Consider the following 11,888-nt stretch of genomic DNA (forward strand, 5'->3'; position numbering starts at 1 on the left):
TGACATACTAGATTTTAGTACTTTTTTTAAAAACATGCAAGACATTCAATCCACGCTGCCTTAAGTTTACATTGCTTTCCATTGCAAACTTTTTAGCCTTAAACTAAGTGCAATGCAGTATTCGTTCATTCGTCCTGTTTCTTCCAGACTGCTGGTGCTGCCATGTGTGGGTTTAGGACAGGAACGAAAGCACACCAACAAGACCCGGGTCTCAAATCAAGGTTTTTGTGTTCAGCCGCAGTTTCCAATCTATTGTCGGACAATTGCAACGAGCGTTATGCGCAGACACAGCTGAGTTGCATTTCAAGTGCATTACGCAACACGGGAGATGCTCTGTGCAGACGGACAGACCGAGAAGTAAAGCCAACAATAAACTTAAAAATGCAATAAGAACTTTAGCAGAATCGTCAGCTCCTCAGCGGACCTCATTTCTGTCACTTTAGTCTGTTTGTAGACCACTTTACAATTCAACAGCAGAAAACAAGTTTTCTTTTCTGTTTCACATCATCTCAGGGCCCCTTTTTACTTCCTTCCTTCCTCTTTTTTAATTTTTTCTTTCATTCATCCTGTCTTGCCTTCTCCTTATTGCCACAGTGAATGAGTGTTTGCACTGCTCACACTGAACAATCAATAATTTGTATTAATAAGCAGTCACAGGGGAAATAACGTTTCATAACTGGAGAAGAACAACGGTCCGCTTTGTGCGTACCTCTCCACTTGTCATCATTTCCCCACTTGTTAGACTTGTTCATGCATATTGTATTTATTATTGCTGCTTCCCTTTAAAACAATACCAGCCATTTTATTCAAATCCAAACATCTGTCTCTTAAGTTAACAGACTTTTCTATTTTTTTTTTTTTTTTTTTGTCCCTCCCCCTCAATCACCTCTAATCTTCTTCTACACCAGCATTGCTCCTCCCACTCCTCACTTCCTCTCCCCTGCCTTCCTCTCTTCTTTCGCTCACTTTTTATCTGCTGTCGAGGCTGAAAAAGCGTAGCAAGAGGCATGCGTGTTTGATGCCGACTGCTCGGTTGGCATATAGATGACCCACTTCTCTGCTTTGCCAGTTGTAGCTCTCGCTGCAGAAAACGTTGGGTTTTGTCTCCCTTTATTTCACCGCCATTAAAACGTAAGACACACACACACATGCACGAACCAACAGCTCTGGTCGGCTTGATATCCACATGCAGTAAAATGTTGTCTTTTCAACTGTTTATCTTTGACAGCTTCAAGCTGCAATTTGAAACGAGAAAGGGAGGCTAAATTTGGCTTTTCGTTTTTCTCATCAATAGAAGCCAGAAATATGGGTTGTGTCCACAGTTTTACACTTTCAGATGTTAGAAACATCTTGTAGTTTCAGTATGTCTGCGTGTTTGGCTCCAACCAGACAAATAATTTGCATGCAAGTCCAATCTGCTCACGTATTTCACAAAGATCAGCAGACTGCTGCTGTTTCAGTGTATCAGCATCTCCTTATTATCGACCATGTACAGTATTCATCCTGCAGCCTCAGTTGAGGCCACGTTTCTTTGTGTTTTTTAGTAGTATATTTTAATTAATTGTAATTTCTAACTCACTAGTGCTTTGATTTTGCTCTTAAAGGAATAGTTCAGCATTTTGGAAAACAGTCTTATTCATTGTTTTGCTGAGAATTAGCTGACAAGACTGATACAATTCGAGCGGTGTCATCTAAACTTGTTGTGAGGACGTGAATAGGAGTATTTTCTAAAATGGTGAAATATTTCTTGAAGCATGATTGAAATGGTCTCCGTTATAAATCCAAACGTATGCCAGCCGGTAGAAAGACAACTTTACCCTCCAGGAGAAACATTTAGCGGAGGGCTCGGCAGATTGATGTAGTAAAACTCATAAAATATCTAGTGGACCAGAGCTCAAAGATCAAATCCATTCAGGCCACGAGGTAAACTCCGATTAAATTATACGCTCGTACATTTGCCCGAGTCGGTTTCATGCATTGCCGAAAAAGCCTCTGCTCCAGGCTGAGTCACAGGGCATCGTGGTGAAGGGTGAAGGGAGAAGGGAAGGAAGAGGCTATTGGGGGACTGCTGTCGTAATTAGATCTGCTGTGACACACTTTAGATGCCCTAGATGGACTGAACTGTGCCGAGTCGCGCCGTGCAACGCAAGGGCTAGCAAGAGTCACGGCGGAGGCTCCAGTGAGGTCGAATAGCAAAGGTCAGGGGCAAAGTGTTTGTGCGAGGGGGAGAAGTCGCAGGCACAAAATGCACCAGGGGAACGAATACGAAGGTGGCAACCAATTGTATCCATTTAGACATTAATGCCAGCTTAAAATAACACTGACATTTTCCAAGAACCACTTGGATGTCGGCCACAAGTTATTTCAATTAGTGGTTCGTGTTGAAGGCGGCAGAGAAAGCTGCTGCTGCTGCTGCTGCTGCTCACGTGACCTTTGTTTCTCGGACCGTCTTGGGATGACCCACCAACACCGGGGGTAGTTCTGAAGCTGCACTACGTGTGATGAAACTAAACCTGAACACGCAGAGAGGCCGACACTCTCGACATGTGTGAGTTTTAAATCCCACTGAAGGGATTTAGACGGGATGATGAGTTTCACTGATGTGCTTCTGCTGTCGTCGTCTGCTGTTTCTACACACACACACACACACACACACACACACACACACACACACACACACACACACACACACACACACACACACACACACACACACAGAGTGTAGGGAAGGTTACGTCCTTGTCATGAAAACAGGGGGCCGAGTTTGCCCTCACAAACACACAGAGACACCCTGAGGGGAAAGGAGCCGGCCTGGCGTGGTATCTGATTGTCACAGCAGTGTCACATTGGCAGCGTGAACTCGTTTATCAGCTCTGCACGTGGACCGTCCGACCACACGCACATGCTACAAAAGCCATATGCACAAACACACCTGTTTGCTAGTAAACAGGAAGTGATGTACAGCATGAAGCTCTTGCGTTGTTAAACATTTTAATATTTAAAATGGGAAGAGAAACAGAAGAATTGGGGTGGCCGAGCGGGTGCCCGTTAACTATCAACAGCATTTCATGTGATATTGTTCGGAAAAGGGCACAAATTGTCTTCTCTGTGCGTCTCAATCTGTTAACACTGTGTAAATGAAAATGATGTGTATTTTCTGTGCACAGATCATGAATGCTTTCCTGTGATTCCTTTAATTAAGCAGCAGAAAAAGCAAAACACGACTTCTTTTCATTTAAAAAAAAATTTTTTTTTTGCTGTAAAGTCGGCAAAAAAAAGTGCCAAAATTGGACAGAGCCAAAAACTATGCAGCGGGACACCGTTAAAGACCTGGGAACGGAAAAACTTCTTGGCACTTAAATAACAGGCCTGTTGTCAGTTGTTTTTGATTAAATGCATTTTGCGTCTTTGTATTTCCAGAGAACCATTACAAATGCAAATTGCAGCCATGCTTGCAGGGCGGTGCCAAGTGGAAGGAAGTGTCCTCTCCTAAACCCACATCATTCATGGTTCTTCTGAGGGCTGCTACCTTTGCTTCCTATGTTTATATAGTTATTCATCCCACGTGAGATATCAGTGAATCGCCATCCCTTTATTCAAACTAAGTTCACAATCAGGACCACCTGCCTTCATTTCCCGGCTTTTGCTTCTTCTTATTTTATTTTTTTATCCCTTGAAATACTAAAGTTCACGTTTCATAAGTGACTTCATCTCGCTCTTCTCATATATGTCTGAAAATGTAATTCATCGTTTTTAAATTTAACCCCAAATGTAGCACACGAGATAACGTGAGCGACGAAGTACGTTTCTCATCTTTGTTCGATTTGTTTTCTGGAAGTACAGCACTGAAATAGTTCAAGCAGAATGTGTTCTTTTGTTCAGCTTTGACTCTTCACACCAATACTTGAAAATAGGTCAGTTCTGGCAAATATATAAAACTGTGAAAATGCACAACAATGGGGAAACAACCCCTGAAAAAAATAAAATAATAATAATAATATAAAAAGGTCTTTTTCATGAATGAATAAAATGTACAAATAATGCGTGTTGGTCTGACTTTTCTTTTTAGCTCACTCGCTTAGATTTACTGCACTTTTACCTCCAGTGATATTCAAATAACAATGTAATTTGTATAGATATTTCAATTCAGTGAGTGGCCTTACAAAAATAAACCGTTCAGACAGTCGTTGGAGGTAAAGCCAAGATAATAACAATTTCAGCATATATATTTTTATATATAAATGCAATGTCATTATCAGTTTGCTAGTTCCTCGGCTGCATGATTGATACACATTATTTTTCCTTCGCTGACGACTTAACTGTGCAGCATGCACACGGCGGTTTTCTCTCCAAACATGTTGGACTGCGTTCTTTCAGTCTGCACAAATCAAAGGTCCAAATATCCTCCGAGCACAAAAAAAAAGAAAGACGTGCAGTCTTAAGTGCCGAATTGAAAACTCTTTGAAAGCAAGTATGAACAAACCTCCCCGAGGCTACACGAACTCAACACGGCACACGACACACTGCATGCGTCGTACAGTCGAAAGATTTCTACAGCCTCGTTATGGATGTTAGTACTCTTTGTATATGTCGGCTTTTGGAGGAGGCAGCGGGAGAAAGTGATTACAGACGACAGTAAAGTATACGAAATGAAAGACAGGATTTAAAAAGGGGAGAAGAGAACCCGAGGAGATGGTGGTAACGCTCCCATGTTCAAGCAGTGTGTTGATTTAACTGAATAAATGATTGACGGTATCCAACAAATGCAGATCTACCAGCACTTCCTTTGCAGTCGATGATTCCAGCTATTGAACACGTTGATTTTGGAGCAACGAGACAGAAGCCTCTGGTATCGTGATCAAAACAGCAGAATTGGAGGGTGTTTTCTCACCTGAGAGTTTCTTCCAAATCTGAATTCGTTAGATCGTTTTTGCACATTTGATCCGGTTCCATTTAGTTTTATGCAGCAATTTTGCAAGTGCACTAAAGACCTTTGCATGACATGCCTCCGTCGCTGTACTTCACATTGATGGCTTTATTGACCGACGTGTGTGCTGTCAATTCGGCCCGTAGTTTTTTTTTTTCCCACTTAAATGGACTAAACCGAATGAGCAGATTTATTTTGTTGCAACTACACAACAGGTGTGAAACACACCTTTGGCCTTGTTTGGTCTGTACTTTTGGACTTTTCAGGTCCACACCGAAATGGCAGGTGTGAAAGGTGCCTCGGGCCACAGGACTAAAATCTGGTCCACCCAGAAAAGGTGGTGTCGGTCTGGATCAAACTCAACCGTGATTTAAACCGTTTTTGGAGGGTTCAGAAATCTGGACCAATTACAAGGAAGCTGAGCTATCGTCAAAAAAAAGAACCGGAAGAGAAGTCAAATTGAGCTGCAGTAGCTCGAGAGAAGAGCCAAAGTATTTCATTGGAATCTGGCAAATCAAATCAAAAGTCAACGTGAAAACAAAACATTAAAAAGGCAGAAACTTATAATTTATTTCTTTCGTGGAAAATAAGTGCTGAAAGTAATGGCATCATAATAATAATAATAATAAAGTGGCGACGAATGTTTCTGTTCCCTAATTTTTAACCATCTGTTTATAACCAATGATTATTTTATGAAAAAGAAAGGAAACTTCACCCTTTCTACATATAAACCCCAAAACTTTATCTTTGTTTTCAATGCTTTTAGCCCCTTTTCATAAGGTTGGCAATATTCCATATTTCTTTATATATTCTTTTGTCCATAAATGAATTATTTTGGACTTTCCTACCATCTGTGATACATACATCTCTGAAAATGGGTCACTATCATATCATTTCATTCATAAATGTGCTCAGTTATTTATTGTAGCAGCTAGGCACAGCTTTTTTTTAAATTATTTTTATTTTTTAAGGTGACTCAAACAGGGAGGTTATAGTGCATCTGTTGAAGAATATTCTAAATGGAGATTAATACACACTTGGTGTGTGAGTGAGGATTTACGTGGGGGAGGAGGGTTGACGTTGAATAAACTGCAGTGTCAAAGGACATCGTGATGAAGCAACCATGTGGCTCTGATGTGTTTTGTCAGAAACAACAACTGAGGTTAAAGGCACAGAGGAAAAGAGCTACACGGCAATGAGCTAATTTAGCTACACAAGTGATACTTGAAAATGGGATCAGATGTTGGTTTTGCTTTTCGAGGGGTTGAACGATAAGAAACATTTTCCCAGCCTTTCCTCGACAACGTACTCGATCATTTAAGGGGATGAAACGGTTAACAAAAAGCATAACTGACCTAAACTCTGTGATTCAGAGCTCTGCGGAAATTCTTTGTGTCCCACCAGCACATGGCCATTTGGTTGAAGGAACCAAAATGTATGAGTCTGAATCAAGTAATTGAAATGCAAGAGGGTACACAGGTATGCTGAGCAGCAATGATAGCAGATTTTTTTTTTTTCTCCCAGCCCTTCTGCACTGCACCTCCATTACTACTCTCTGAGGAGTTCTCAAAGTGCAAAGTGCTCTGCTGCGTTTTTTTAATTGTCTGTTTACCACTTGGTTTATAATATTACCACATTAGACACTTAAGAAACGTCTGAAACTGAATCTCTAGTCTGCAGCACAAACAGGGCGTTGATAGTTTCTTTTTCAGTCGGCCTCAGAGAATCACTGCAGGTATGAGACGCCATTGATTCACAAACAATAAAACAAATCCGTACCAAACAAAATGCTCCGTGGGGTCTCAAGGGATTCTATAAAAAGCCACATTCGTGTATAGAAAGCAATATATGAAAAAGGTTTAGTTGGGCAGCCGGTGTACGTTCAGTTGCTCGAGTCAGTTCCAGACGTGCAGCCTCTACTGTCCATGATATCCTGGTCACATTCCTGAACAGCACATTCACAGCTATATTTACATGGCTCAGTGTCTCCCTGCATACATCCACCTGTCACTATTTGTAATACCAAATAATCTCTGCACCACTGTATCTTTGGAACCAGACGTTTCTATTAATACTCCCATGGAGCCGGTGGTAAAAGTGGCTCCCTATCAGTCTTCGTGATCTATGAGACAATGCTGGGGGCTTATTAGCCACCGATCCCCAGCAACCTGCAGACTTATGCTATTTCAGCTCGAAATCCATCTTTGGATTGACCTCTATATAACTTTGGGGTTTATTGAAAGGTAAGCATTGTTAAAGGCTGATTCCAGGATTTTTCTAATTCATAAAGAATAAAATTCACAGATGTTTTGTATTTAGGCAGATTTTCCAACACTTTGCCTGCAGGGTTGCACGCTCCCCCTCTAAACTACATCAAAACCCCAAATTTATATCCCAATATAATTTTTTTTGTTGGTCAAAATGGATTTTTTTTTTTTTAATGAAATTTATATGGAAGAAAAAGCTTCATTCAGAAACTGAAGCTCAAGTTTTAATACTGATGTCAACATTTTTTGAACAACAATGCAGACTGATGATTCTGACTGAAACGGCAACAAACAGCTTATCGCAGATTTTTGTAAACTAATTCATCGGTTTTTAAAGACTTTTAAAGGGCTGCAGGTACAATCCAGAAAGTCTTGCATGACTTTTATTTAAATACAACAAATGCTGCAAAAAATCAGATCAATTTATCACTTAACCGTGGCCAGTTATGTAAGAGACTGACGTTTAAACAAAATATACATCTGGGCTGTCAGGCTGAGCCTTGAATAAGGACAATAACTGCTTAGCATACTGCATAATGTAATTTACCATTTAAATTAATGATAGTCATTAAGCAGTGAACATCCCACAAGCTGGTTCAGGGGTACTTATGAGCAACCTTTAACTGCCATCAGTGTAATTACAGCATGTGATGCAGTTGGATCCCACACCTCCCACACTCTGCCAAGGCTTTTGTAATGAACTCACATCACAAGCAGCTCCTGAGGGAAAGCATTGGGATCCTTTACGCAATTTTAAGCTCAACTGCGTTGTGAGATGTTAAACTGAGCACCTCATCTGACCTGCGATTGCCTTGTCCATAATTAACTCCTATGAATATTAATACCTTAAGTCACATTAAAAAAACATGAGACTTAGTCCCCCTTTCATTTCATAGAAACTTTAATTTCTCTCTCTACGGTTGTACAACTTAAAGGAGCTTATAAACGGGTTTGGAAATCCACTGGGATGAGTCACTGCATGTTTAATATTTTTTTTTAAATCTTTTTGCATAATTTCAAGTAACCCCATTACAGACTAATTTTTCTGAGGGCAGCAGATGTAGACTGCCATGTCTCGTTTTTCACCGCCATACAATGTGCAGTACCTCCATATGTCAACAAGCTCAACAAAAATGCAATGAATTCTAGTCAAGTTAAAGGCAACTTTGGTAAGACTTCCTAGTAAAGCGGGGGGAGGGGTTATATATGATTAAAAAAAAGTAGTTGGCAGATGTGTATTTAGTTGATTTATGTACCCAAAATATAAGCAGTACCGCACATCTGCTGACACCAGCAGTATTTAATATGCATTTAAATACAAGATGCTTGCTTAGTGAAAACAGGGAAAGTCCCAGATTCAGCAAATAAGAGAATCAATCACTGTAAGTGTTGAGAAACTTAAAGAGCTCAAAGGGGAAAAATTCTCAAAAGATGATGAAATAATGAGTCAACTGAGGCTGCAAAACAGATTCTAAAAGCTACATCAAAACCACTCGACCAAATAATGTTTAAATAATTGTAATGGAGTAGAAGGAACTGGGATTAACAGTATCACGGAAACCAGCGAGAGTAGTTGTTGTTGTTGTTGTTGTTGTCTTAGTGGGTGTCTTAAGTTTTCAGTACAAGCCTCTTGGCCTTTCTCCAAAAACCTCAGCAACTCTGTACAGTTCTGGTGACACTGAAATCCATCTGTGGTAATGCCCGACATCCACGATCGCGTCTATTAGATAAGACTTTAAACCCATTCTCTCGTAATCCCTTCACATGCAAAGTAAGTGGGGAAAATTGCTGCTGCACGGCACCTGTTTTTGTCGTGTCACGTGTGAACGACCTCCTCCGAGGAGACGGGGCTCTTTTTCTGGAGACTTTGCATGAACTCGGGACGACTAAACAGGAGTTTCACTGAAATGAAAACTTCCAGAATTAAGCTTCTTTGAAGCATCAAGATAAGCAATGACACTGACCTTCATAATCCCTGTGAGTGAGTTAAAGGCGGAGGGGAGGATGGGGGTGAGGGGAGGGGAGGGGTGGGGGGGAGTGAAGAGGAGGAGCCGAGGCAGGTCGGTAATTAAAAGTTGTGTTGGATAGGATGGACTGAACGGCTCGGATGTTATTTATGGTCTGTTCTGTTCGTGGCTGCGCTGCTGCAGCGCTCGAAGCTGTTCTTAGTGTTCAAGCATGAATACTCGAGCACAAAACAATCATGTCTTTACATTCTGCAGCTGAATATTAGCAGTAACCCGCAGGACTGTGACAAACACATCGCTGCCAGTTCAAACCTCACTGACATATAATATTAAATAACGAACAATATCATCACTATACTATTTAATAATCAATATGACAACACAAGATCAAATTATATAATTCAGTTATACACAGAAAAAGATAACGTGTGCATCATGTGAATGTGGACGAAGCTTATGAGTCTAAAAAAGTGAGACCGATGCTGAAGTGCCTTAAAACTGCAATACCGCTGAGGGGCCGCTAGGGGCTGCCTCCAACAAGGCTCCGCCTCCAACCAGGCTCCGCCTCCAACCAGGCTCCGCCTCCACAGACTCCCATTCAACTTCTCATCAAATAAAAACTCTTTAAATTTCCACTCCTCCCCAGCTGGTCCAAATACCGTTCCGAAAAATATAGAAATGGCGACAGCCGAAAACCGTACTTGAGGCTTCCCGCTCCGGTGACACGGCGGTTGGTGTAAATGCTAAACTGCTTTAATGTTTACCGTTTAGGGATTTAATGAAACGAGTACAATTAATCCTGAAGCGACCATGAACGCGAGCACCACATTTAACGGCCGTGTATAACAGGAAGTAAGACTGTCGTACAAATGTACAAAATCTGTCACCAATCCATCGAGAACATACCGATTTGTCACCGGACAACACGAGACATTCAACCTGCTGCTGACACCAGACGACAAGTCAAGGAAGCACCAAAGTTAAGGGAATTCATTTTCTGTGCACCGTGAACATCTGCACCAACTTTCACGGAAATCCGTCGAACAGTTGTTGAGATATTTCAGCGCGGAAGCGAGAGAAGAGCCAACTTGCTTGTACTGGTGAGAGCTTTGAATACAGATAAGGTTCCCTCCGATGGAAAGTGAAGAACACAAGTGGACTCGGTGTGCTATTTTCAAAGCAGCAGGACGCCTGAAGAAAAGGTGATGGACGTTGCACCACCGAGTCAGCACAAAGAGATGGGAAGTGAAGTCTCCCTCGTCCGTTCGTGGATTATTGGATTATCTACGCAGACAAAAATTACCCATTAGGTAAAATTGTGCGTTCTCCCGGTGCCCCCAAATGCTCCGGATAACACTGACCTCGCACAACGTTGTGACCTGAACAGTCCGGCTGCTCCGGACATGTGCAACATGGGAAACCACTGAAGTGAGCAGAATCAGCAGCGCAACACACCGTCCATAGAAACACTGGTGAATACATGTGGAGATGATGAGTATGTTGTCAAAGCAAAATGCAGGATGTGCTCAAGAGCTGCTAATCATCACTCAGTGGGAGGTGTGAGGTGGGGTGGGGGGGGTGGAGGGCAGAGAATGAGGGTGTGGGTTGGGGGGAGGGGCTTTGTTGGTTTGGACGAAGCTATTTTTATCTGGATTCCATGAAGACAGCTGCCATCCTAACGAGTCTCAGACACTACCTGCTTTTTTTTTTTGTCTCATCACCACAAACAATGACACGGGAAACGAGACAGATATACCGTCGCCATGGTGCGATTCTGCTCAATTTTGTGGTGAATCATCATCATAATAATAATAATAATAATAATAATAATAATAAATACCCCCCCACCCCCAATTTTTTTTTTTTTTTTTTTTTTTTTTTTTTTAATGCTTTCTTATTGAGGCCAGTTGTGGAGTGGGTGCTGGAAATCTCATAAGCTCATCCGCTTTAGCTGAAAGCATTACAGCCTTTGGGGTTTGTAACTGCCCGTATGCTTCTGTAATCTACCAATGTGTTCGTTACCCGAGACATCAAACGAGATCTGCTGTCGATCGCACATTGTGATCATGTGTGGATTTGCTACACCGACAAAAAACACGAATCACACCAACCAGTTAAAACAACAACAACAAAAAACAGGCAACTGAAATAAAAAGAAAACAAAAAAACAAATTTCTGCACTAAGATCCATTTATAGCCAACCGTCCTTCACATGTGGATGGCAAAGCCAGTGGCTCCACGCTACTGTTTATATCTCCCGAACGACCATTGAGGAATGTGGATTTTACTATTTTAGCAGGTGTCTGGAACGGGTCACATTTCTCGTGTCACTTCAAAGCGACGGGAACTTTTTGCCATCCGCTCGGCGAGAGACGCGAGATAAGAGCTGACAGGAGTGACGGTGACAAGCTCCACGGACATAAGCCGAGAATGTCACTCTGCTGCCGGAGGCCACAACCCACGCCGACGAGGCCCAGATACGAGCTATAGATCTCCCCACCCTCCGCACCCCCACCCTCCCACAGCCTGCTCTGAAGATGGAGGAACGAGCTGCATATCAACAAGTATTTTTCAACTTAATTACTGAACCGTCAAAACGTGGCCTCGGGCATGTTGCCACGCTATTCTCTTCACGCCACCTCCGTTTTTTTTAATTTTTTTTTATTGTATACATTCAAGCAGATTTATGTATATTAATTCAAAGATGAAAGTGAGCTGCGTCACAAC

This window comes from Embiotoca jacksoni, unplaced genomic scaffold (assembly GCF_022577435.1).
Source record: "Embiotoca jacksoni isolate LCO1_2020_lvr unplaced genomic scaffold, fEmbJac1.0.p SCAF_10, whole genome shotgun sequence".
In the NCBI taxonomy this organism is placed as follows: Eukaryota; Metazoa; Chordata; class Actinopteri; family Embiotocidae; genus Embiotoca; species Embiotoca jacksoni.